Source organism: Hemicordylus capensis, chromosome 6 (genome assembly GCF_027244095.1).
Source record: "Hemicordylus capensis ecotype Gifberg chromosome 6, rHemCap1.1.pri, whole genome shotgun sequence".
Taxonomy (NCBI): Eukaryota; Metazoa; Chordata; class Lepidosauria; order Squamata; family Cordylidae; genus Hemicordylus; species Hemicordylus capensis.
The window spans coordinates 128,416,578-128,444,287 of record NC_069662.1 but is presented as its reverse complement, the minus strand read 5'-3'; the positions used below and the strand labels follow the sequence as shown (position 1 = coordinate 128,444,287).

At 45.0% G+C, this 27,710-nt stretch overlaps 1 protein-coding gene and 1 long non-coding RNA gene across 5 annotated transcripts in view; one reads left to right on the top strand and one right to left on the bottom strand.

Annotated features, from left to right (window-relative positions):
- Positions 1-27,710, top strand: part of NXPH1 (neurexophilin 1) — a 277,176-nt gene that overhangs the window by 82,493 nt on the left and 166,973 nt on the right. The window lies entirely within an intron of this gene.
- LOC128331409 (uncharacterized) lies at positions 16,809-20,382 on the bottom strand. The gene is made up of 3 exons (XR_008310284.1): positions 20,235-20,382; positions 18,579-18,852; positions 16,809-16,979 (listed from the first exon to the last, which is right to left on the bottom strand). It is a non-coding gene; the product is annotated as an uncharacterized LOC128331409 (long non-coding RNA).

Sequence of the window (27,710 nt, the reverse complement as noted above, 5' to 3'; positions counted from 1 at the left end):
TCACTAGGATGTGTACGCTTTAGAGAACAAGCGTTTTTCAATCAGTCCTGGGAAATTAAGGCCATATTTTTCTGGCAATGCACTGGAATTCTGCGCGCGCACACACACACACACCCCCGCAGCTCGAATCTGCACATTATGATGCTACCAGCGTGGTTGTCGCTTCAGTGTGTTTTGATGCTCCATGGTCAGCTTCTTTTATCTGCTATGCCCTTCAATTACTGACAGAAACTGCACATGAGTGCTCTGAGCAGAAATGCACCATACAATGATGAAATGAACACGGCGACTGTGACCAAAGCTTAATGAGATATGGTAGGGTGGTCCACTGACATTGATGGAGATTTCTGAACTTCTAGCCTAAGTAGCTTTGCGGTGACTAAAATAGACTGTTATTAGCCAAAAATATGGAAAGAGATGAGACCAAAAGGTTATTTTACTTTCACAAGACACAGAGCGTGGGGGACATGGGGGTTGGAGTGGAGCGGAAAGGCATTTGCCCCCCCCCCCCATTTGAACTTGTGCCAGTCCCAGGAACGGATTATGATGTGCTAAGGCCCCAAGCTATACTAAGATTAAAAGGCCCCATAACATCACAAAATGGTCCAGAAGTCCTATTCCGGTGCATCACCCACCCTACCTTGCCCTGCTGCTCACAGTTTCAGCAGCATTCATCTGAAGAGGCAAATGTTGCCCATAAACATGATGGCAGTGTTGGTCCCTGATCTAATAAAATTGCAATATAATTTACAGCTATTGCTGCTCAGATTTATAAACTCAATATACATATATTTTTGTCTTATTGGAACCATGATGTCTGTTTTAGAGTATTTTGTTCCTCTCCTCCCTCTTTTATTTTTCAACTAATTATGCAGAACTTGGAATTAAGCCATTTGGGGGTATTCAGAGGCCCCTCATAATGTGAGGCCCTAAGCTGTAGCTTACTTAACTTGTGCCTAAATCTGGCATTGGCCTATCCCAGCACTCTTTCCCCCAACTCCTCAAAGACAACAAAGTCGGCAGACGGCAGTATTGCCATCCTGGTGTGCCTGGCACTCCATTCAGTGAGCCGGGAGGGAGGGCGGATGTACCGCTTGCTCTGCCTCAGCCTCAGGAAGTGGTGGCAGTGGCGTTGGCATCGTGGTGTGCTGGGTGCTCCAGAGAGGAGAGAGGGAGGGGAGGATGCACCGCTCACTTTACCTCAGCCCCAGGAAGTGGTGGCACTGGCTGGAGCTCCAGCGAGGGGAGGAAGCAAAAGGCAACTAGAGCGTGGCACAGGGTGTGTGGTGCAGGACACATGGCCCAAGCAAGGGCAGAGCTATAATTGGGCAGACTGGTTCAAAGGATCCAAGCTCCCCAGCTCCTGAGAACCTCCATGGCTTGCCCCTCTGAGCTCCATCTGCCCTCATTCCCAGCTGGCTTTGTTGTTCACTATGAGTGAGGGAGAGAATGAAGAAAATACCTAGCAGACAACAAAGCTGGCTGGGAAAGGAGGACCAGCCACTCTGGTCCTTCTGGGTGCTGGCCACACCCCCTGCATGTGACATCACATGCAGGGGTGTGGCCAGAAACTGGGAGGGCCAGTGAGTCCTCCTGAGTTCATTTCCCATCCGACAATGAAGCGGGCTGGGTGGGAGAGAATGGAAAAAAACACTCAGCCTGCTTCATTATCAGCTGGGAAATGGACTCAGGAGGACTCACTGGCCCTTCCGTATGCTGGCCATGCCATGCCCCGTGTGAGACATCACATGCAGGAGGCATGGCTGGCATGCACAAGGGGCCACCAGGGAGAGGGGGGACACAAGCCCACTCTCCGCTAGCTATGCGCCTGGGCCCATACCTCCTTCCTTGTAGTCTTTGCCCTCCACCCTAGAAAGAGTTCTGTGGATGTCCATGTGTGAGAATTTCATCTAGATCAATAAATTGTAGTTGGGAATGTTGGGAGTTGTAGCTCAGCAACAACTGGAGTAGCAACATCTGGTTGGGAACCCTTGATCTAGATTGCTACCCATCCCCCAAACATGCAAATATCCATCTTGTAGGAGCTTAAACTTCATATCTGTATCATTCATTTAATCTGGGTAATGAATCAGTTCTCAGGTAGGAGACATAAAACAGCAATGAAAATACTTATCTTCCACCTGACACAATTTCTTACTTTAAAGTGGGAAAGGGGGATGGGGGAGATATAAAACAGGTCATCAGCAAATTAAGCACATAAAGATCAGAGGTGAGATAATGAGCTCATTTACATTAGATGCAGGATTTGTTTTGAACTTTGCAACATTAACTAGGAGCGGATTCACCATTTAAATATTGCAATCTGAATTAATGACTTTAAATCAAAAGGAGCCCCCTTTTCATCAACTGACAATTAATCTCCAGACAGCTCTACTGGGTTATTGCTGTTGTGGTCAGCTTTTCACTTTGTATTTGCTAGAAGTGAAGTTTGGCGCTGGTTAGGTCACTGCTCATCAAAGCCGATATTTTTATTGTCTGTAGCTTGAATGACTCTGAGCAAATGGTATTTTAAGAGAGCCTGTTGGGACTGGGAAGAGGTTTTAGACCTAGAGCAGAACTGTTGATGGTTGGCTTGTCAACCAGTTGAGTCTGTTCAAAAAGCTATTTTTCTTTCCACTGGCGCAGCACAAATCATAGTGCAGGATAAACAAGGTTTGTCTCCTGCAACAGAGGGAGTGGCTGAATCTCATGGATTTTTTTTAATGCTGCTGCCATGCTGCTTGGGTTTAAACTATTTGGTAGTTTCCTGCTAATGTCATCCGTAAATTCTCTACAGGATGCATTTTGCCTTCTTATATGTAACTTTATACATAACATTTTGCAAGTAAAGAAACGTTCCTGGCGGCCACTGGAAATACCATTCATTCCTAGTCTGAAGATAATGGCTGACTAACAAAGTGCTTGTGTAACAAGTATGCTAGTGCAAGATTGCATAATTGCACTAAAAACCGAGACTTGTGGAACTGCGTTATAGTGCTCTTGGTACAAAAATTCCCCTTAAAGTAAATGAGGCCTGCTGCAGGTTGTGCAACTGCTGTGCAAGCATGCACTGTCCAGCATGCAAGCGCCAGACTTATCACAGGTAGCTAGTGAGAGAACTTTGCACTAGCACGACATCCTTCTGCAATAATATATTGTTGTTGTTATTATTGTTGTTGTTGTTGTTGTTTACACAATCAGACAGGTGTTATTGACTGGTTTGTTTTATCTAGACATCGAGTCCTTCCCAAGGACCTGGGATGCCAGAATTTTATTATCAATGTTGTTGCTGTTATTATTATAGATATCGTCGCAGAATATAGGCTGTTCCCAGTAAAGTTGCTTTTTGTAATTGGCTGATGGTGATTTCTGTGGTCCCTATGGTGTTGAGGTGCTCTTCAAGGTCTTTTGGAATTGCACCTAGGGCGCCAATTACTACTGGGATTATTTGGGTCTTTTTCTGCCACAGCCTTTCAATTTCAATTTGTAGATCTTTGTATTTTGTGATTTTTTTCTATTTCTTTTTCTTCTATTCTGCTATCCCCTGGTATTGCTATGTCGATTATTTTAACTTGTTTTGCTTTCTTCTCGACTACAGTTATATCTGGTGTATCATGTGGCAGATGTTTGTTTGTAGTCGGAAGTTCCATAATATTTTTGCATCTTCATTTTGTACAACGTTTTCAATTTCAAATGGTCCCACCAATTTATGGCTACAGGTAGCTTGTATTTTTTGCAGATGTTCCAGTATATCATCCCTGCTACCTTGTCATGCCTTTGTTTGTAGTCAGTCTGTGCAATCTTTTTACAACAGCTGATTAGGTGGTCCACTGTTTCATCTGCTTCTTTACAAGGGCGGCACTTGCTGTTTGTTGCTGATTTTTCTACTTGTTGATTTTTCCACTTTTGCTCTTATTGCATTTGTTCTTAGTGCCTGTTCTTGTGCCAATATTAAACCCTCTGTTTCTTTCTTCAAGTTGCCATTCTTAAGCCATTGCCAAGTGTTAGTGATGTTTGATTTTCCAGTTATATTTGTGCAAATATTGGCCATGCAGTGGCTTATTTTTTACATTTTTCTGCTCGGCTCTTTACTTGTTCTTTCTTTTAGGCCTGCTTTGTTCCATTGGTGTTAAATAGTTTCTCATTACTGACCATTTTAAGTGCATCTTCTTCACTGTCCTTTATATATTCTTCTGTCATATATATATATATATATATATATATATATAATTATTATTAACATTTCTACACAGCCCTATCCAATGTCTCTGGGAGGTTTACAAACTAAAAAAATATATATAACCATTCAAAAATCAAACATAAAACCATAACATCTAAACAAAAAAGTTTTAAAACCCTGGAAGGCCAAACCCAGCAAGTCTTAAGGGCTCTCTTAAAAGCTGATAATGTATTTAAACCATGAATTTCTGTGAGGTGTGCATTCCACAAGCTAGGAGCAGCTACAGAGAAAGCCCAGTCCTGAGACCACCAGACTCTTTAGAGATCATTCTCTTCAAGGAATGGACGCAGCTGACGAATCAGCTGAAGCTGATAAAAGACGCTCCTAGCCATAGACTCAACCTGAGATACCAGGGTGAGGCCTGGATCTATGAGCACCCCCAAACTGCGTACTTGTTCCTTCTGGGCGAGTATAACTCTATCCAGAACAGGAAGATCTATCCTATCCCTCAAATTCATGTCCCCCACAATGAGCACCTCCGTTTTACTTGGATTCAGCTTCAATTTATTATCCTTCATCCAGCCCATTACTGCCTATAGGCAGGCATTTAGGGAACAGGTGCCATTACCTGAGAAGAAATAGATTTGTGTGTCATCAGTATACTGATAACACCCTGCACTAAATCCCCTGATGACCTCACCCAGTGGTTTCATTTAGATATTAAAAAGCTTTGATGGCAGAATGGAGCCCTGAGGGACCCCATATAATAGCTCCTGTTTAGAAGAGCAACTGTCACCGAGCACCACCATCTGGAATCTACCCAAGAGATAGGAGCAGAACCACTGCAAGGCAGTGCCTCCTATCCCCAACTCCCCTAGGCAATCTAGAAGGATATTGTGGTCAATGGTATCGAGAGCTACTGAGTGATCCAAAAGAAACAGCACACTCCCTCTGTCAGTTCCACGAAAGAGGTCATCTATCAGGCTGACCAAGGCTGTCTCAACCCCATAGCCAACTCTAAAGCCAGTTTGAAATGGGTCTAGATAATCAGCTTCATCCAAAATCACTTGGAGCTGATTAGCCACCACTCTCTCAATCACCTTGCCCAACCAAGGGAGATTGGAGACAGGCCTGTAGCTATCCATTACCGAGGGATGGATAGACCACTACTAAGGACAGTTAGGTAACTGCATCTGCATATTTCACATCCAAAAGTTAGGGCTAAGTCCCAAACATGTGATCTGATGCAAATGAAAAAAAGAAAAAGAGATGGGTTAGGTTTTGCAGCTCATCCAATGGGATCAAAAGAGAGCTCCCCTGAGCAATAGTTTTATTCCTGTGCACCTTCCATTTTGCATTGAATTTAACCAGCCAAATAAACAAAGCATAATCTCATTTGGTGCATACCTCAGTGCTGGCACTTGAACAGCACCTAATGTGCCAGCTGCTTCTTTGTTTGTTGCCTCTTGCTGTATTAATGGATTACACATCACTCTCATTACTTAGTGAAAGGACAAAAAAGAACACTTGGGATGGGTGGATGGGGAAATGGTGTTGCATGGTAGAGAGAGGAGAAGATAAGAGGTTTGGATGATGTCTGTGTTTGGGAGGTGCCTTTTTATTAAAAGGAATCTGTACCCTTGGCTGTGTGTAAGTGCTGGGAGGGATTTCCATTGGCCTGTATATATGTATGCAGGCTCTGCTTAAATGCTGCCTTCATTCTGCACAAATATACCTCCTGCACAAAGAATGCTGGATGCCCCTAGCATTTTTCAAGGCCTAGGAAGAATCCGTCATCTTCTTGCCTTCATCAATCACTCTGATTCCTTTAGCAATATTAAAGGAGGTGGGAGAGGAGGAGAGAAGGGATCAGGGAGAGAAGGTACCTGCAATGAATACTTCTTGAGAGCACACATATGTTAAATGTTGGGTTACACTTTTCTGGCATTGCAACCAGCATGGGCAGCAAAAGTATTGCTACCTATTGCTTTATAGTTGTTGATTTGCAGAGTTCACTTCTAAACTAGCCTATAGTCAGTCTCTATTAGATTATAAGGTCCTTGGGAATAGGGAACTATGTCACTGTGAAAATTATCACGGGCACCTATAATACAGTGTCAATTAACAGCAGCCATAATGGCTACAACCTTTCCCTTTGGGCAGAGACTAAAGCTATTCAGACGAGCAGCCCTATCTGGATTTGTGCAGCCCAATAGGGCTGCTCATGTAAAGAGCTGGGATTGGGGCTGATCTCAGTGCTGCCCTCATGGGGACCCTGGGAATCCCCACCCCCCGGCAATTACTCAGGTAGAAAGGCACAAGCATGACCACCTACCCAGGTACCTGATCATGTGTGTGTGTGGGCTGCAGGTAGCCTGAGCACACACAGAGCTGAGTGGCAAGAGCGCCCATCTGAGGGAGAATCCCTCAATGCATTGTGCTCCTGGCGCGGTGCATTGAGGGATGCTGGAGGACTTCCTCCTCTGGCTCCCTGCTCTGCCACTCACTGCAGCATGCCTTGTGTGCTGAAGCAGAGCCTTGGTAATGAATTTCACAGCATGTGGGAAGGCAGGCAGGAGCCGCCAGCTCTTCCCTCCCGCCGCGCCATCGCTACTGGTCATGTGAACGACCTTCCTATCTCTGTTTTCTGTCTCACACTTCCAGCATTATAAGCACAGATCTTTATATTTTTCAATAAACCAATAAACTAGTAGCATGTTAAGTGCTACTAGTAGTCCTTTTGGGGGAAGACAAAATGGCCGACATCCTGACCATGGCTGTGCTTCCGTAACAAGCAAAGTTGGGCTAGCACAGGAAGATTGCATAGCTCGCTGTGCTATGTCATGTGGATTGTGGGCATTGTGCTATTACACAAAAGTTCCCTGCAAAACAGTTGAGGCCCACCACAGGATGATCACTTTGTTGCACAAGTGCAAACGTGTTTTCAGGGGTGCAACCTTGGCATGAAATGCCAGCTCTGGACTTAGCACAGCTTGCTAGTGTGTTGTCTTAGTATCAGTCTGTATATTGACCAATGCAGGCTTCTTTATTTATCAGTAGAGGCATAACTATTTTTCTGTTGTGTGCCTTGACTGCTCGAGTTAGGGACGGCACATCTTCCATTTTTTAAAAAAGCAGCGGAAAGACTGTTCATGACCACCACCCTACAACAAGGCTGTCACACTGCATTAGATGAGGATGAGCCTTGGCATTGTTTCAGGCCTAGTGCTATCTTGTGCTAAGCAAGGATTTTATTTTTGACTGTTTGGAAAGTACCTAGAATGTATGTTCATATACATGTCTCAACTCAGTAGTGGCTGGAGTGGCTCCAGGAACACCATGCATCCGCGGAGGCCCACGGGATGCTGGGTCAAGAGACACTACAGCAGAATGCTAGGGCATATTCGTACTGGTGGCAGGTAAGTTCATTGCTGTCTAAAGTTGTATTTCCCCATTCTCGTCACCCCTCTGGAACAGCGCTCACTGGACACTACTGTCTCAGCTTCTTGTTTCTTAGCTATAATGGTTCAATCAATGCTTTTAAATGGCTTTTGTCCATCAGCTTTTGGTTGCTGTGAAGAGTAAGACTAGATGGAGGAAAGATGTGATACATAATTTAAAATAAACAGAATGACATTTCCCAGTTCCCTCCTCTGATTTCTTTCTTACTCAGCAATGCCTTTTCATTTTGTCTGCTTGGCACTTGGGCAATGTTATCATCTTCCTGATCAGTTGGCTCCTGAAATTCCTTACTTTGTTGCTGTTCCATATTCTTCTTTCTCTGATCACGTTTCACTTTGTTGCTACCTTCTTCCAACTCCATGTTTGAGGTTCCATTGGGACCTTTATGGTACCATCATTTCATTATACACATGCAGTTGCATGATGCTGAGATGGAAAATAGAGTGTGGGCATGTGTTTGAAGGAGGTGATTTTTTTTTTTCAGATTTACACTCGTTTCCCTCCTTGTTGACCTCCTTCCAAACCCAACAACAGGTTTTGATTCTTTGGATCCTAACAACTGTTTTCAGTAGCATCGTTCCTTTCTCCCTGTTGAAGTCCTTGGTTGTGCTTGTGATGAAATCTAAAATGTTTGGGGGCCAGGGCATGGTTAGTCATCAACAGTGTTTACTGTGCAGTTTAAAATGCCTAGTTTGAAAAAGAGGAGGCGGGAAATCAGTTTCCTAAGGAGAAATGAGCAGTCATTTTGTAATGGCAGTGAAGGGTTACAACAAGTTGAAGGAGTGGGAACGTTTAGCTCATTCCTGTGCTCGACAACCAAAGCAATGTAATTTCATCACATGTTCTCCACCTTCTAGCTTTTTAATGTTTAAATGAATAGATGCCATGAATAAATATCAGCCTGCTCATGATTAAGCATTTATGAGTGGATTGTTTGCAAAATGCCCAAGAATTATCCATTATCGTTTTCCCCTAAGTTACACAGGGACCCTGGCCTGAAGATGGGTGTGAAAACATGCACATAAATGAGCACACACAAACCCTGCACACACACACACACACACACACACACACACACACACACACACACACAAAACTTTTAACACTACAGGACTTTTTTTTTTTAAAAAAAGAGCATTATTACCATTGTTTGTCTCTTGCTTCCCTTCCTGCATGGTTTGCTGTTTGTTATAATATGAAAAGATTCTCTTACTAGGGTAATGGACAGTTAAAAAAAATTGTAATTCATCCTAATAAGCGTGAACGGTAACCCACATGCCTTGGACATTTCCAGCCAGGCATAATTTATCCCTATCTTTGGCTGTGAAGCAGTGTGGATCTTAAACTGAGTCCCTGACAGATGGTTTAAGCTCCCCCCCCCACCCTTTCAGGACTCCATTTCCAATCATTTTGCCCATATTGCAAAATTGGCCTTGAAAAAGGGTAAAGAGTTGTTATGCTGCATTAACATCCCTCCTGAATTGCTGGCTGTGAAGGGCATGAGGAAAACCAAGGAAATCAAAAGAGGAATGCTTTTTAAAGTGTGCCTTTGAAAGTTACAAATGTTCAACACATTGGCGCTTGTAGATTATATCACAAATCTCCATTTACATTTGAATGTGGGCACATTAGGGATAATAATGAAAACACAAACACCCTTTGTACCTTAGTTCATAAGCCATCCGGATGGCATACAGAATACAAGAAAGAAGGAAAAAGTGCTAAAAATGCTGTAATTTGGGAAGGCTTCCTCCAGTCTTAAAATCCTGCTGTTCAGCTCCACTGCTGGTTCTCAGATGAACAGAGATTTCCATGGCGGCTTTCATGATTCTTCTTCCTTTTTTTGCTACCAGCTCATAATGAAAGCACTCCGATATCTGCATTCATTTTTGGAGGAACATGAATTGATCACATTCACCATGCCAAAATTTTTCATTTTCTTTTGCAGCTTCAGCTGACTGACTTCTTCATAGAAAAGTGCTGTTCTTTTCTTCTTGTCGCCTTTTAGTTTATGATCAAAATCAATGAGGACTGAAGCTTTCAACAGCCATCTATAAAATGCAATTACTGTATACAACACACAGTAAAACTCCTGTGGTGTATATGTTGAGACATAATTTATGCCACTTACCTCCAGAGTGGTATTGATCTTCCTGGCTGAATGTCTTCCAAAAGGGCCCTTGAGTGTAAGCTCAAGGAAATATGTGGTTATTGGGATTGATCTATAATTTGATTAATAATGAGCTATCGCCTGAACTCTGCTCTCCTCTACAATGGCTTTTGTGACCCAGCCTTATAGCTTTGATTTTGTTTTTCTGCATGGATTTCATATGATGGGATGCCTGCCCTCAATGCTTCATCATCTGTGTCATTGTTATGCTCTCATTGATGGATGCCAGTGGTCCTTTAATGGAAGAAAATGCAGGGGCACAGAAAAACGCCTTTCCTCATTGCAATTGGAGGCTAAGCAAGCTACCATAGTACAAATGCAAAAGTGTTGCATATGCTCACCATTTCATAAAGTCAGTGCTGTGTAGTCTCCAGCAAAAGAGAGAGCTGAAGTCTAGGAAACCCTGCCCATACAAAATGTATTGAGTTAGGGTAGGTGAAGGCTCTGACAGTAATTGGCTGAACTGGTGTGATGGCTTGAAATATCCAGCTACTCTAGGAATAAAGATGTATGGCATACATTTTGAGCCATTTTGGAAGGGCAGTGTACAAATCAAATGAATGAATGAATAAATAAATAAATAAATAAATAAAATTTTCTGTGAGGGAAGAGAAAGTTGTCAGTTTGGCTGGGATTAAATCCTCACATAGGATGGCTGAGAGGCAGTCAAGGGGAAAATGTGATTAGGACAAAGTTGCATATGGAACCTAGAAATAGGCAGGTTTATGGACTATTAGCAGGACAGAAGTGGGCAGACAAGGAAAAGAATCAAAGGGTTGCTATGTTTAGAGTCCAGATGATGCCCAGAAAATTCTGTGATTTTTTGCTTCTGCTATTACTGCAGTCTTATGGCCTGGCAACTCTACTTGGGTGACTCTATCTATCTATCTATCTATCTATCTATCTATCTATCTATCTATCTATCTATCTATCTATCTATCTATCTATCATTTTCAGAGTGGCATACCTCATAATGTTGTGCAATTAAAACATCTTTGTAACTGCTCCTTTCTTTGAAAACATTTATTGAGTCTTTATAGGCCTCAGAGGGCAGATGGTATCTTTGAAGATGCAGTGATTTGCTAATTTTTGTTTGCAGGTTTATAGTCCTAATTTTCTTCTGGTTAAAAAAAAAATCCTTCAAAGTAGGGCTGGCTCCAGCTTTCTGGGGGATCTTAGGCAAACTGCCTTCCATGCCCCCTCAAGGTTTGTGGTGGGACTTATTTTGGTGGATGGAATTGGGGTGAGGTAGTCACTCTGCCACTGCTACCCAAAGGTGATTGGCTCAGAGCTAGTCTTGGGGAATGGCATGTCAAGGATTCCCTTGACTGGGGTTGCATGGAATTTTCAGAGGAGAAGTCTGTGTGGTCAGCAGATACCCCAATCTGGAGCTGCAGATCCTCCTCTTCTCCACCTTATGCCTCACAACATATGAAACATAAGAATGAGACTACATTTGAAGACCACATTCTGGTGATCCTTGGCTTCCCCACTGGGGAACCACCATCACCTCTACTCTAGGAACAATCAAACTTTGGTCCAGATGTGGCAGAAGAGTGTTCAGCTGGCAGCCTGCAGATGTTTTCAGGTGAGGCAAAGGAACTTCCTCAGAAGTTGGAGACAGTAGTACACACAGCTGTGGGGGATGAGCACCAGGAAGAAGATGGAGACCTTCTTAAATCCTATTTAAACATCATAGTTACAGCCAGCTGTTGCTGGCACAGCAGTCCTTTCTGGCTGTACTCTCCCAACCCTCTTAGTTCACACTCTAGGCTCCTTTTAGTCCTCTTTGCTCTTTTTACAGGTGGAACCTGACTGATCTACACAGGCTTTAGGGATGCGCACGGGAGCATCCTCCAAACCGCTTCGAACGACGGGGTGGTTCTGCCTGTTTGAAGGTGGTGGTGGGGTGTATCTTGAAGGGCGGGGGAGCGTACACTTACCCCTCCCTCCGCTTTTCCCCTGCCAGAGCTTCGTTTTCTTCAAGTCCATCGGGGCAGCAGCGTACCTCCCTGCTACTCCGTTGCCCTTTACCAGAAGTAACCGGAAGTATCTGCCGCACCTGCATGTGCCAGGCACGCGCACTTCCCGGGTGTGCACACACACTTTGCTAATCTTGACTGACCTCAGATGAAGAGGCAACACAAAACAAGATCGTCCAGTGATTGGAATATGTGATGAGCAGGCTTGTGTGGGAAGTTGGGCAAAATTTGGAGAGTTGTGATGAGGAGGGATGCTTTTGCAGGAGGCCACATACTGAATTGCAAAGATTTAGAATTTTCAAATGCAGACATTTTATCACATTCAGTAGGGCTGTTCTCACAACCCTAACAGGGTAGGAGTGCCCAGCCAGGGTAGGAGAGACATATGCACTCTCGATTGATGATTGTATGTTTGCAAAGATCAGGGTAGGATAAGAAGATCATGATTGTGTGGGATCCTGGAGCTGGGTGGGACGAACTTTTCATCCACCCTTGATAAAATGCTGAGGACAGAATGTGGGTTTGCAAAGGCTGAGGAAGGCAGAGGGGAGAGTGAGGGTTTGGGAGTCGGAAGCTGCACCCATTCTATCCAGGTCTGGGCTCCCACATGATTGCTTTCCTCTTCTCATAGGAATATAGGAAGCTGCCATATACTGCGTCAGACCATTGGTCTATTTAGCTCAGTATTGTCTTCATAGACTGGCAGTGGCTTCTCCAACATTGCAGGCAGGAATCTCTCTCAGCCCTATCTTGGAGATGCCAGGGAGGGAACTTGAAACCTTCTGCTCTTCCCAGAGTGTCTCCATCCCCTGAGGGGAATATCTTACAGTGCTCACACTTCTAGTCTCCCGTTCATATACAACCAGGGTGGACCCTGCTTAGCTAAGGGGACAAGTCATGCTTGCTACCACAAGACCAGCTCTCCTCTCCTCTCCTCCTCCCTTCGCAAGCACACAACTGCCGATCAGGAGCATGCACAGTTCTCCTACCCTGGCTGGGCACTCCTCTAATCCTGTTTAGGGTCATGAGAACAGCCCTAGTGTTTGTTTCTTCATTGAGTAACTGGCTGACATTATAAGACTGTCCCGTGATTTACTAGTCCATAGTAGCAGATTCATGTATTTGGGATTTCTGGAGATACCTGCAGTCATCATAAGATGATTTACCTGTATCTCCTTTATAAGGGTGCTTACAGAACTGGGGTTCTGTTGTATAAGTCTGGTAAAGAGAGGATGCTTTCCTTAGATACCTCTTGGAATTCTAGTCATCAAAGAATTACTGAGCAGTGAAACATTTTATTTGCAAAGAACAAACCTCTATTACTTGATCTCTCAGTGCCCAGTCTTAGGTAAATTCTTCAAATAAAAGACTGCAGGGCAAAGTCACTAAGCTGACAGTTTCCATTTCAAAGCCCATGTTCCCTGGGATTCTGGACAACTGGTGGTAATTTGCTGCATTGTGTGGGAAAACACTGTGTATCAAAAAGAGTGAGGGTCTGAGGGAGGCTAATTCATTTTGGTCATGGGTTTATGGAGCTGATGAAGCCTCACCTTTATACAATTATGCCTCACACTTCAGACTTGTTTCAAACACAGTGCTTCTTTTGGGATTAGAAATTAATTGCCCATTGTGAACATATTACAACTGACAAAGTTGCCGTGTGGTCAAGAGTGCAAGGCAGGAACATGGTCTGGAAATGGAAAGGTTAGCTTGCTTTAAAAACAACCAGTCAAGGAAGGCAGCCATTGGGACTGAAATTTTGGCTCCTTTCTAATAACAGGGGAGGGAAATTTTCTAGATTATTTTAAATATAGACATCTGGATATTTCTTTTTAGGGCTTTGCATAGTAGCAGTGTCACTCTGCAAAAAATGTGCTGGTATTGGCAGGGTATGCCAAGAAAGCGGGTGTGTGTGTGTGGAATGGAATGAGCTCTCATAGGTTTATTGCAGTAACCTTAGTCCCAGCTCATAAGTCAGGCTCTGAAAATGAGTGAAACTAGTTCAGTGAGCCCAAGGAAGCTGTAGACCTGCCACACGGGAAACTGCTTATGAAACTGAGAAGGGATTCAAAAGCAGTTGGGGAGATGGCATTGTGGTTAACTGTAGGAGGAAAAAACTACACTTGGATTTTTAAAATGGCTTTTCCATTGAAATTGGATTTTCCTTAGAATAGCCACTTGGATTTTTAAAAAATCCAAGTGGCTATTCCAAGGAAACCTAATTGTTAATGTACACAACTTTGTACTGTTGCTGATCTTTGACTGTAATAACTTCATTCATTCATTCATTCATTCATACATAATCTACACAACAAGTTGGAACCTTCTGGTTATAGAACCCCCAGATTGTGGTGGCTGCTTGTATTCTCTTAACATGCCAGTTCCCCATCACAAAATCAGCCATGTGCAATTATGTGTGGTGAGTTGGGTTGCTTTGAGTGCCACCACAAACTCCCAGTGGAGGATGAGCCAGGAAAACCAGCTCAGTGAGTTTATGTCCGATACAATGAGCCACTGTATGAAACAGGATGCTGGACTAGATGGACCTTGGGCCTGATCCAGCAGGGCTGTTCTTATGTTCTTAAACTTTGCAGATTCTTCTTTTCCCCACCAGACTTCCAGGGACCAGAAGTGCACCTAGGTACTTTGGGAGCCTGGACCTAAAGGCCATTTTTGGGGGTGTATGTGTGTCCCGCCACCATGTGGGCAGGTAGAGAAGGCCCAACCCACCACAGGAGATTGGAGCAGGCCCACAGTGCCCCTCTCCCCAGAACAGGAGATCAGGCAGGCAGGCTGGCTGTCCAGGCTGCAAGCCAGCATGATGGTAACAGTGGGCAGAGTGCTGTGGGGTGCCTGGTGGTGGCACAACACAGGCCAGTGGGTGCAGCCACCACCTGTGGGACAATTAGGGCCCTGCTGGGTGGTGAAGGACCAGACCTTGGACCAGAGCACCAAAGAGCAAAGGACCAAAGAGCACCATTGCCAGAGACTGTACACTTTCTAAATCAACTTTGCCTTCTCATGGTTAGGATTCCTGGGGTTTAAAAAGGTTTGATCAGGTGGGAATACAAGGTGTGGGCATAATGATGGGTATCCCCAGCACCCCCATCCCCAGCATAGCACCCCTCCAGTCAGGGGCGTAACAAGGCTGGAGTGCGCCCAGAGACAAAATTTTAAAATGGGCTGATACAAACACACACACTTCACAATATATAGTCATGTGACTTGCCTCTGGGGGGCCCCTCGAGACATGGGGGTCCCCAGGCAGCCGCCTCCCCTTGCCTAATAGTAGTTACGCCCTTGCCTCCAGTGGCTGTTGCTAGCGTCTATCTTATGTTTCTTTTTTTTAGATTGTGAGCCCTTTGGGGACAGGGAGCCATTTTATTTATTTATTTATACCTATGTATACCACTTTGGGAACTTTTGTTGAAAAGCTGTATATAGATATTGGTTGTATTCATATGAAATACAGGAGCTGGTGTGTGAGGACCAAACTCGACAAGACAGCAGAGATGCATGAATGAATGCATCGCTGTCTCTTTAAATTTTTTCCCAAATAGCAGCTGCTATGAACCCTGTTCAGACATTGCATTGTACATGCCTACAAATGTTGGTACATGTGTTTGTGTGAATGGCTGTCCATGTTATTCATTTATTCATTTAAAAAGTGAGCCGCGGTGCAGCTCCCCTGAAATCCAGGGTACAGACAGGAAGCATACCATCGCCTGTGTGCTGAACACAGCATGTGATTTATTTGTTTTTGTGAACAGATCTGTACATTCATACATTGTACACAGAAGTCCTATTCAGGCATTATTAAAAATAGGGACACTGTATTTGCACACAACATCCGCAAGAGTACATGTGCAATTCCCTGTGCCAATGCATTTAGAAGCCCCTGCTGGACCCTGCCCCCTCAATTTTTTACAACAGCCGATGCCATATGCTGCTGATGGGGTGGGGTCTGCACTTGAGGGCATGCGACACCACCGTTGGATTTACACTTGCTCCGCATCTGTTTCAGAGTCAAATTCAAGGTGCTGTCATAATCGTTACCCTTAAAGCCCTAAAGGTTTGGGTCAGCGGTAGTAGATGAGCCTACTCCTACATGTCCCAGCTCACCTTTTGAGATTGGCTGGGGAGGCTCTGCCCCACCCTTGAAAAATTCCCCCCACTGCCACAGTGCAATTAGTGGGTATGCTGGAAAGACTTTGGTATCCAGATGCTGGAACTTTCTTCCTTGGGAGGCCTGCCTAGCCCCTTCGCTCATGGCATTTTGGTAAAGGCTGCCCTGTCTAGATGGGCCTTCAATATAGATCAACTTGTTGCACTATTTAATGCATGTTTGTGCCATTTATTACTGAAGATCATTGTATCTGGGGATGATGGGAACTGTAGTCCAACAACGGCTGTGGTCCCATGGTTGAGATCCCCAATTTTAAATGATGGATGTTATTGTACTGCTGTTGATAGTGTTTTATGTAGGTCTCTGAGAGATATAGCTGTGCTGCTTTTTCTTACATTGTTCATTGCTCTAAGGTTGCATTTTTAATTTATACCCTGTTTGGCTGGGGGTGGGGGTGGGGTGGGCTTGGCCATCAAGCGGCCGATACATTTTAAAATAATTAAATGTACTCCATGTTTAGGGATTGAATTTTCTTCAGTTCAGTCACAAAAATTGACTTTTTGTGACTGAATTCAGTGTGTTCATCAGAATGCAAGAGCAGCCCTGCTGGATCAGGCCCAAGGCCCTTCTAGTCCAGCATCCTGTTTTACACAGTGGCCCACCAGATGCTTCTGGGAAGCCCACCAAAAGATGAGGGTGTGGCCCCTCTTCTGCTTTTGCTCCCCATTCAATGTATGCTTAATTGAATACATATACTCATGATAGATACTCATGAAGATAAAGTATTGTGTGAACTGTCAGTACATGGATAGCTTTGGGAACAACATAGGTGGTTGTGGTAGTACTTCCTGGAGATGCTGCAATTGTGGAAAAATAAGTACGCCAGTAGACCATCAATTCATGTCATGTTTATCTGTACAATAGCAACTCTGGGCAGCCCACATGGAGAAATAAACATGACTGGGTGAACTATAAAACCAGAAGTGACGAAATTCTTTTCCATCTGTTTTCCTTTAGCCACCAAAATACATTTTATGTGGTACTTTTTACTTTTTCATCCTGTAAAGTGAAAAGAAAAAGAAAAAGGAAGAAGCTGTGGCACAACAAATTAAGAACAAAATCTCAAAAATGAGTATTATCAACTCCACACCATTCAGAAATGGCACTTTGTTAGGGTCAGATGTAAATTTGCTCGGAAGTATAAATTAGGGCTAGATTTGCATAAGCAATAAAGCTATCTCTTACACCTATACTTATTGTCTTTAGTAACTTGGAAATTGGTCTAAGATTACCACAGGAATAAAGAAAAGACAGTAGACTGCCTTTGAAGATGTAAATATGCTAAAGGCGAAAATCATTAGAAATCTCCCAGAAGCCCCAAAGAGTCTCAAGAGGGACTTGTTCTGGTGACTCTGAGGGCAACTTCTTGACATTTTGCTCTTTCTTTGTACAAGCACCTGTCAGCTCATGCGTATCTTTATATTCTGTCAGGCAAGTATGTTTACTGCCCTTGGATCACACAATTCACCCCTTTACACTTATCAGTCAGTACTGCTCTACTGAGGCTGTATGGCATAATTTGTGAGTCTCCTGGCCTTTGTCTTTTGAATTCTTGTTCAAAATGAACCTGACTTCGGCCTTCTGGTTTGAAGAACAACAGTACATGGGAAGGAGGGAAGATCACAGACAAATGAGATGAACAGCCTGTTATGGCGGATGTGCGTATGTGTGTCTTGCATCCAAAGATGGCTTCTAGGCCATGTGTTTAGGACTTAAATCTGTATTAGAGAATGAGAGGTCACTGTCTCCTCCAGTGGCATCTCAAGACCTCTGTGTGCCTGGAGCAGAGCAACAAATGCTAACCCCAAGTATGCACCCTCTTTCCTCCCCCTTTTAAAAAGTAGGGGGCAAGGGGGCATTTTGCTGCTTCACCGGTGCGCCAATAATCTACTGCCTGAGGTGATTGCTTCACTTTGTCTCATGGAATGGCTGCCATTGTCTTCTCCTGCAGCCAGAGGGAGGCCACTGCTGGCCAGCCTAGTCTCAAAGAGACAAAACACAATATACTTCATATATCTCCTCTCTATCAAGCTGATTTATTTTTATCCCACTTTTCCTCCAAGGAGCTCAAGATAGTATATTGGTTTCTCCTACCCTATGGGGTATATCTTCCCTACAACCCTATCAAGCAGATTAGTCACTCAGAGATAGTGACTAGCCCAAGGACACCCACTGAACTTCAGGGCCAAACTAAGCAGACACTTGAATCTGGTCCTCATTTGGGATGAATGATTGCAGTTAGAGATGTAGCATCTGCTTTACATGCAGAAGGTCCCAAGTTCATTCCCTGGCAACTCCAGGTAGGGCTGAGAAAAATACTCCTCTGAAATCTTGGAGAACTTCTGCCATTCAGTGCAGATAATAATGAGCTAGGTGGACCAATGGCCTGACTCGGTAGAAGGCAGCTTTCTATGTTCCTATTTGGCACTATACACTATACCACACTGACTTATTAAACTGCAACCTGCAAGTAAGAAGGGTAAAGGAGCCTTTCACACCTTCCTCTGTGTTTTAGAAGCCATGTAATTATTCATGAAGAGCACCTGTTTTTTTTTGGTCAACTCATTGGCTCTACACACTGGCTGCATTCGCACATACCAGCAAACTGCGGGTAGACGAAACTGAGGTTACTTTTTGTAACTGTGAATCGCATTCCAGATGTTTGTCCAACCGTAGCCGGGCAACTTCAGGTTTCAGAGCGGGGGAGCTTCTCCCTCTTCCTGGTCTGTTGAGGCCGTCTCCCAGCAAGCTCCATAGCACTCATGTCACCAGACTGTAGGCAAGGCATCAGAATGTCTGCAGGGCAGCAGCCATTGGCCACAATATTCAAGGGGGTGTGCCAAATGCGATCGTGCCTTTTGGAATGGACCACCTGCTCTTGGCAGGGAAAAGGCATTTAAATTCCTTTTAAGTGGCATTTAAGCCCTTTTCCTGACAGCAGTTGCGTTGCAGCTGTCAAAAGAGCCTGGCAGCAAAACAGATTTGCACAAGCACAATTACTGACAATGTGGGGGGAGGGCTAGTGGGCACTATTTTTCTGTTACTCCAGGGGGGGACCATGAGGCCTTCCTAGAAAGGAATATGTATATGAGTGAGAGCAAAGGATCCTGGAGTCTGGTCCACTGTGACAAAGAATGCTTTTGTGATGGCAGACCCAGGCAAAGCCGTCAAGGAACACCCAAGCACACTCCTGTCCTTGTGTTGGCTTGCTGGCTGGGGATTAGCCTCCTCATGTGAGGGCCAGTCCACTGGGGAGGACCAGAGTCTCAGTGAGCTTTGGGACTCCAGACTACACTCTCATGAGGTAGGCCATCCAAATCAAGCCCCCCCCACTTGTGTAGGCCCCCCATTCTCTCTGGTAAACAATATAACTTGTACATCATGATCCCCTCCTCTCCAGGCAACCCTTTCATACTCCTAAGGAGTAGTGGCCACTCCATGTGTCCAGATGGTCCAGTGTGGGAAAACACTGGGACTGGGCACAAAACTTTACTCTTATTCAAATTTCCCAGGTTTGGACTGGTGTTGTGGCCTATGCAGACCAGCCTCTGTGGGGAATCATGTTTGAAAGGGACCCTGATTATCAGCAATCCCAGGAAAGTAGAGTGACCATACCAGGCAAAACCGAACATAGATTTGTGCCAATGGATGTACCAGAATGGCAGAGGGACTGCTTGGACTGTTTCTTTGCGGCAGTCACCAGGACAGGGAAAGGTGTTACCGTGGTACCCATTCCCATGGCTTGCTTGTGTTGAACAACCAGTCTGGGTGGCAGCAGCCATCCTGCCCACATGCGTTTCTCCATGGCCTTTCACTCTCGAGAGTGCAGCCCTTGTGAGAAGGGGCATCATTGCACATCAACAATTCAGCCCCATCCCTCTGTACCCGGGGATGGTTCTTCTCATGAGTAGTGCCTGGGTCTCTCTGTGGTCTTTCACTCTCATGAGAGAGCGGTCCACTTTGGAGCAGTGGATCATCACACAGGAGGAAACTTTCCTGTGACTGGAGGTCTGGAGGCAATACTGCGCCTGCTGGATGGTGCTTCTCATGTGTAACTCCAAAGACTGCATGCCAACCCTTCCCCAACTTTAATGTACAAAAATAGAGCAGAGCCATTCAAGAACGCCTGGGTGGGCCTGCCTTTTTAAACTTGACCCCAGGTATCTCTGCCCTGCCATATGTTATCTTTGCAGTGATCTAATCGGGTTGCCCAGGTTATGATGCCACTGAATCTGCATCTGCTTGCGAACATACTTCTTTATCGATTCATTTTTGGAGACCAAAACACATAGTGCCCGCCTTGCCATCCCATCCCCTTTCTCTTCCGATTGCCAGAGGGGGGAACAAAAGACACAGTGGAAAGCGGCATCCCCCAATGTGACTTTTCCCTTTGACCAGCTGAGAAGCTTGGAATGGGACAAGGCCGCACTCCTGTTGCTGGGCAACAGCTTGAGTGCAGAGACAGGGGGCGGGGCAAGTGCTCGGAGAGGTGGCCAGCAAGAAGCGCAGCAGGCATGGAGTGGGCCCATTTCTGGCCAGGTCTGGGCAGCCTTGTCTATCATTTTGGTTCCATAAAGAGCATGAAATCCTGGTTATGGCCACATCTGCATTCGGACATAATGCTGCCGCCTTCAAACTTCAGGTTGGAGCAGCGAAACTCACTACAAACCGAAGGTTCAAATTGGAGTTTGGCGAGGGAAACTGCAGGTTGCTTTTAGGGATGTGCACGGAACCGCAGAGCTGCGGTCTGGCACTGGGGTTGGGGTTCGACGTGCACGTGCGCAAAAGGCTTTCTGAAGCCTTTTGCTGTGGAGAGGGGGAAGGGGTGGCAGGGAGGTATCCTGCTGCCCCAAATGCTTACCAAAAAATGCGCACCAGCGGGGGAAAAGCGGCGGGAGGGGTAAGTACACCCTCCTCCCGCCCTTAAAGGAACCTCTAACTGCCGAACCGCCCCATGATCAGACCGGTCCAGAGGCCTGTAGAATGGCCTCCAGACCGGTCCGTGCACATCACTAGTTGCTTTTGCTGCGAAACTGCGTATTCACGCATTTGTATGTACATGATTTTCAATCTCTGCCCATTCAACTCCAGTTTGGTGTTACGTGTGAATGAGGCCAGAGTGTTTCCTTTTGTAAACTATTAAACAGGCCTGTATACTATACATGCATTCCACAATCACAACTCCATTGCTTAAAAAGAAACTGTTGCACATGAGCCCTCTGCTCCATTGGTTCATATACAACTAGGATATCAATCCGTTGACTTAAAGGAGTCAGGAGGGTGTCCAAACATTCCACACAAGCTTTGACCCTGCAACAGACTAGCGAATGTTTTGAAATCATAGCACTAAGCCAGGGCAAAGGCTTTGCAGGAGGTCAGGCACTAATGCCACTGCTCAGGAAGAAAAATCCTGTGTGATTGTCCTGTCATATCCATAGCTTGACAGCTGCCAAATGAAAATCCCATAGTGACCAAGCTGGTTGACTTCTTTTGAAAGAGATGACAGAGACACTGCCTCGGGGAGACCATTGTGGCAGCCCTCCAATCACAGGAGCATCAGCACACCAAGTGGATACTGAGGCTGTATTACAGGAACAGAGGGAGGAGGGCCAGCAGAACCCTCAATCTGTACATTGATAGGAACCTGATCTGCATATCTCATGTGGCTTTGAGGTGAATGAAGGAAGAATCAGAAGCACTTCCACTCCCGTTCTGAACTTCCATTTCATTGAGGTCCACCAGAGAAGAGGCTTGAGGCTAAGGAAGGCCAGCCTTCCTTGGAACAACTTGGTACTATCAATGCAGCCACAAATATGGTGTGTTTAGCATTTCAGGATTAGACAGCTCACTTTTTTCTCATGGATACAAATGCTACCCACATGGGCTTTGCAAGTCCTCCCCCTCTCCCACAGAGCCGTTAAAAGCAAGCTGAAGCCACCTATTGAGGACTAATCAAATGGTGGCAATAAAGTTTATTTTCTGTAGAACAAAACCAAATGCATCAGAGCTCATTTATATCATTTAATTCAGAATGGAAAAATAGAGGAGCTTAAAAGCAAATAAATATATTTTGATAGGATTATCAGTTTGTCTATTTGAAGTACAAAAGGGAAACTAACCTGATCAGGAGTTGGAACCTTTTCCTCATGAGGAAAAGCTAAAGTGTTTGGGGCTTTTTCGTGCACTACCACCATCAAATAATGGAGGTGTGTGATAGAGGTCTGTAAGGTTACACATGATATGGAGAAAGTAGAGAAGTTTCCTTCTTCTCCATAATACTAGACCTTAGGGTGAACCAACTGAATTGACTAGCAGAAAATTTTGGACAGATCAACTTATTTATTTATTTATTTTATATCCCGCTCTTCCTCCAAGGAGCCCAGAACAGTGTACTATATACTTAGGTTTTGCCTCACAACAACCCTGTGAAGTAGGTTAGGCTGAGAGAGAAGTGACTGGCCCAGAGTCACCCAGCTAGTTTCATGGCTGAATGGGGATTTGAACTCGGGTCTCCCCGGTCCTAGTCCAGCACTCTAGACACTAGACCACGCTGGCTCCCTTTTCACACAGTGCATACTTAACATCTGGAACTCATTGTCACAAGCAGGAGCGGAGCGAGGCTGGAGGTGGCTTGTGTGCCCCCTGGCCCCACCCCCACATCTGACATCAGACGCGGGGCCTGGCTAGCTATGCCCCCACATCTGACATCAGACGCGGGGGCGTGGTCTCCCTTCCATACGCGGCCACGCTGCCCCGTTTGGAAAGGAGATTGGCCTGCACTGCGTTGGACAGTCTGGGCCAGCCCAGAGCAACTCTCCCTGCCTTAAAAGTAGGGAGAGCCATTCCGGCCCCGCTGCCAATACAGTGTGGGCCGATCTCTCTCCTAAATGGGGCTGTGCGTCCCCGTTTGGAAGGGAGATTGATCAGCTCCACTGCGTTGGCAGCGAGACCAGCAGCAGCTCTGGTGGTGACTCAAAGGCAAGCCTTCTCTATAGTTGCCCCAAGACTGTGGAACATGCTTTTCCCACATTCCTGTTGTGTTGCTCCATCCTGGATGGTTTTTGGAAAACAGCCAGGCTTTTAGTTGAATTTTTTACTTACTTACTGTTTTAAATTGAATTTGTGTATGTTTTAATGTTTGTTTTTCAGATTTTGGCTGTGTTTAGCCTATTTTCTTCAAGGAAAGTGAGCCTATGAGATCACCCAGCTGTATGTGTATGTGTGTGTGTGTGTGTGTGTGTGTGTGTGTGTGTGTATCCCCTTTCAACTTTGCAGTGCCCAGACCAATATGAAACAAATTGGGTACAGTTGTAGGGAAGCATAGAGATACCTCAACAGTGTAGTTTGTGATGATGTCATCTACCCCAATCAGGGGCGTAACAAGGCTGGAGTTGGCCCAGAGACAAAATTTTAAAATGGGCCCCTCGCTGACACAAAGACACACATTTCACAATATATAGTCATGTGACTTGCCTCTGGGGGGGCCCTCGAGGTGTGGGGGCCCCCAGGCAGCTGCCTCCCCTTGCCTAATAGTAGTTACGCCCCTGACCCCAATCCAAGATGGCAGATGCGTGAACATTAGGGATGTGTGGATGGGTTCGAATTTGAATCCGTTTGACATTGAACACGGCCAGTTCGATGGCTCTATGTAAAACCACTCTTGAACCAAACTGGCCCCTGTTCATCCTGATCTCAGACCAATCTACTCCTGGTTTGAGTTTGGGGGTTCATTAAATTTTTTTTATTTTTAAAAAACATAATTAAATTCACTGGGGGTTTCTGCGTGGCCACGTGGAGGGGTTTCTCCAGAGGTTTCCCCTCCCTGCCAGCCTCAATTTAATTCCAAATAGACCAGTTCGGGCAGTCTTCGGCCTGTTCCGTGCCTGATCACCATGGCGGTGGCCAGCCACGCATGCCAAATGGGCCTCTGCGTGGTCGGGTCATGACCCTGGAATGGGTAGCAGTGAGTTTAATTAGGTTTAAAAAAACTGTTTGTTTTTTACGAACACCCCTGAACCTGAACTGAATTGTGTGTGTGTGTTCAGGCATGGCAAAACCAAACATGCCTTGTCCGGTTCGAGTCCAGTCCGTGCTCAGCAGGCAACCAAGCCAGGCAACCCAGTTTTGTGTGCACCCCTAGTGAACATTTGAGGCACAAGTGGGTTAACTTGTGGACCGTCTAACTGATTTGGTCCAAATTTATTGTAGTTGTAGTGAATGATACAAAGTGACACCTCAGTGGTGTAATTTGTGATGGTGTCATCCACCCCAAGTCAAGATGGCAGACTCGTGGATGTTTGAGGTGCATGTGGGCTAATTTGTGAACTGCCTAACTGATTTGGACCAAATTTAGTCCAGTTGTAGGGATAGTGAAAGGAAAGTAGGCAGATTAGTTCTTACAAACTACTTGCATTTGTTTGTGAACCACCTTGAGATTTTTGTAATAGGTAATATAAATATAAATATAATATAAATATATTAAATAAATAAATTAAATGCTAACCCTGCTAACTTGGCAAAGAGGCACCTTTTAACATGGTGATTCTCTTTATTTAGCAGGGGGAGAGTAACTGGCCCTATCCACCCCAAGCACAGTACCTCCAGTGGCTGTTGCTGGTGTCTGTCTTACGTTTCTTTTTAGACTGTGAGCCCTTTGGGGACAGGGAGCCATCTTATTTATTAATTATTTCTCTGTGTAAGCCACCCTGAGCCATTTTTGGAAGGGTGGTATAGAAATCGAAATTGAATAAATAATAAATGGGCTTGTTGAATTATCACCCAAACAAGCTCATTCTTGTGAAATGCTGTCCCTAGTTTCAGAGGCAGTGTACCTCTGAATACCAGTTGTTGGAGGCCAGTGGTGAGGAAGGACTATTGAATTCATGCTCTGCTCATAGGCTTCCTCGAAGAATCTAATTAGTCACCCTGTTATACCAGATGCTTCTTTCATCTGTTCTTATATTCCAGGAATTCCTAATCTTAGGTCCCCAGATGTTGGACTACAACTTCCATAATCCCCAGCCACAATGGCCAAATGTGTGTCTTTGTCCAGTTATCAGGGGCTATTGACTGCCTTGAGGAACACCTGCTCTGTTCCTTCTCAGACCCTAGTTTTACAAGGCAGTGCCTCCCAACCTTGCTTCCCCAGTTGCTGCTGGACTACAATGCCTATCATCCCCAAAGACAACTCTTATATCCCAATGATGTTGTCATCACTGTTATATTTAAGGCACGTGTTATATTCTAATGAATGTTTTCTTAAATATGACACTCTTTTGTATAGTCCAGTGCAGGCATCCCCAAACTGCGGCCCTCCAGATGTTGCTGAACTACAACTACCAGGATACCCAGCCACAAAAAATTGTGTCTAAGAATGCTGGGAGTTGTAGTTCAGCAACATCTGGAGGGCCGCAGTTTGGGGATGCCTGGTCCAGAGCAACCATGAATTCTACTCCACTAGAAGAGCTTGGCCCTTTCTCTTTGTTCTAAATATTTAGTGCTGACTGAGACAAGCTGATATTAAAAGTTAACAAAACTCAGCAGGCAAGAAGCACCATACGTTTTGCTTGAGAGCTCCTTTTCTTAGGCCCTCTAGAGGCAGCATCATCAGGAAGCAGCTGGTGTGCTTTCTTGACAATAAGAAATCTGGAGGTGGTTTCCTCCTGGCTGTATCAATCTCCAACTAGTAATAAAACCCCAGGCAAGTGGAAAATCTATTTGTATTTTCAAGCTCAGCACCAGTCTAACCTGCTGGAACAGTGATCACGGAGGAAATGTTCATTGGTTCTCTTTAATAACAGCTTTGTTAATGAGTTGCTTTGTTCAAAGGTATTAAATAAAGAAAGAAGTAGGAGAAAAAATGCATGTGAAGTGTTATTCACAGCTAGCTTTCTTTCAGACTAAATGGATGTAATTGGCCATAAGAGTTTGACCTTTAAAGGCATATCTTATGAAAGCAGAAATTAAAGTTCACATGTTTGGGTTCAACTTTCAGTATGTTCAAATTTTGCCTCTGAAATTCAACTTGGAGGGATCATTCAGATCTTTCCTCTTATTGATTGCCTTGAGGAGAATAATGTTAAGTATTGGTTTATCAGATTCAAAATTTTTACATCTTGAACGAAACAACTCAAGCTCAACAACTCAAGGACAACTGGAAATATGATAAAAATCAGGAAGATAGAAATTGAAAGTTTCGGAACTTTGTGTATACCAGTGAAATCAGAAGTTTTGGAAGCAAATTGGAATTAAGGATATTTGCTTGATGATTTGCTTGAATTAAGGATATTTGCTTGAAGCGCCAGCAACAGAAAGTACTAGGGGGAGAACTAGAGAAGAAGACAGGACATATAAAGATGTATTTGGACATTATATTTCATGTGTGTTCAGGAGTTTGTATGCATGTACGTGCCTTTGTGTATACCTGTGTTCATTTTAAAAATGAACCTGCATAAGTACAGCCCCGCCCCCTGCCCAATGCAGGATACAGATACGAAATGTACTGCTGTATGTGCATTCAGCGTAAGATGTGAAGAACTCTGCATGCATATAGATCTGTACCTGTGCACACTGAACATAGAATGTATGTGAATTAAAGATAAGGTGTAAATTTAAGCCTTAATCAAACTGAAGCCTTGCACATGTGCTTCCTCAGACTGAAAACCAGGCTAGGACTCTTCAGTGCAGGCATTTTGAAAAGCCGACTTCACACAGAATTCAGTAAAAATTAAGCAGCGGAGGCTAAGAGTGAAAAAGTGTTGTTGACCAGTTTCGGCTGGTTTGCCACCTGTGTCCATCTGTTTAATAAATGTCTATCACAGCTTTTGCCCACCATGGAATTCAAGCTGGTATGTATGGGATTCACAGGAGGCCACCATTCAAGTACAGACCAGACCAGACCAAACCAAGCTTAACTTAGCAAGGTGGCAATAACATGTGATCTCGAACCATGCCTTGGCCCCATTTCTGGAGAAGGAGGATCTGGTTACAGTCACACTTGCCTGAGTTCCACCCAGACCAGTAGCGGCCGGTGTGGGCGCTGCCAGGGGGTGAGCGGGCGGGGAGAGGCACCTTTGAGCATAAATGGGTAGGTGCTTACCTACGCTCCAGCTGCAGTTGCAAGCTGCTCAGAGCAGCAGTGCACTGCCCAGCACTCTCTGTGGCGGGGATTGGCTCCGCCACTCACCTGGCCGCCGCTGGTGGGGAATCGGCTCCGTGGAAGTCAGGTGAGTGGCGGAGCCAATCCCTTGCCGCAGGGAGTGCTGGGTGGCATACTGCTGCTTGGAGAGGCTTGTATTTGTGGCCGGAATGGAGGTAAGCACTGACTAATCCATGCCTAAAGGTGCCTCTCTCGCCACCCTCTGGCAGTGCCCACACCAGCTGCTACTGATCCAGACTGGATTACTATACAGTTAATATTATGTACTGATGTTCAAGAGCCACCTAGTGGCACAGCGGGGAAATGCTTGACTAACAAGCAGAAGGTCGCCAGTATGAATCCCCGCTGGTATGTTCCCCAGACTGTGGGAAACACCTATATCGGGCAGCAGTGATATAGGAAGATGCTGAAAGGCATCATCTCATACTGCATGGGAAGACGCAATGGTAAACCGCTCCTGCATTCTACCAAAGAAAACCACAGGGCTCTGTGGGCTCCAGGAGTCAAAATTGACTTGACGACACACTTTAAATTGTTATTTCTGTATATTTCCCAGACTATGATAAACACCT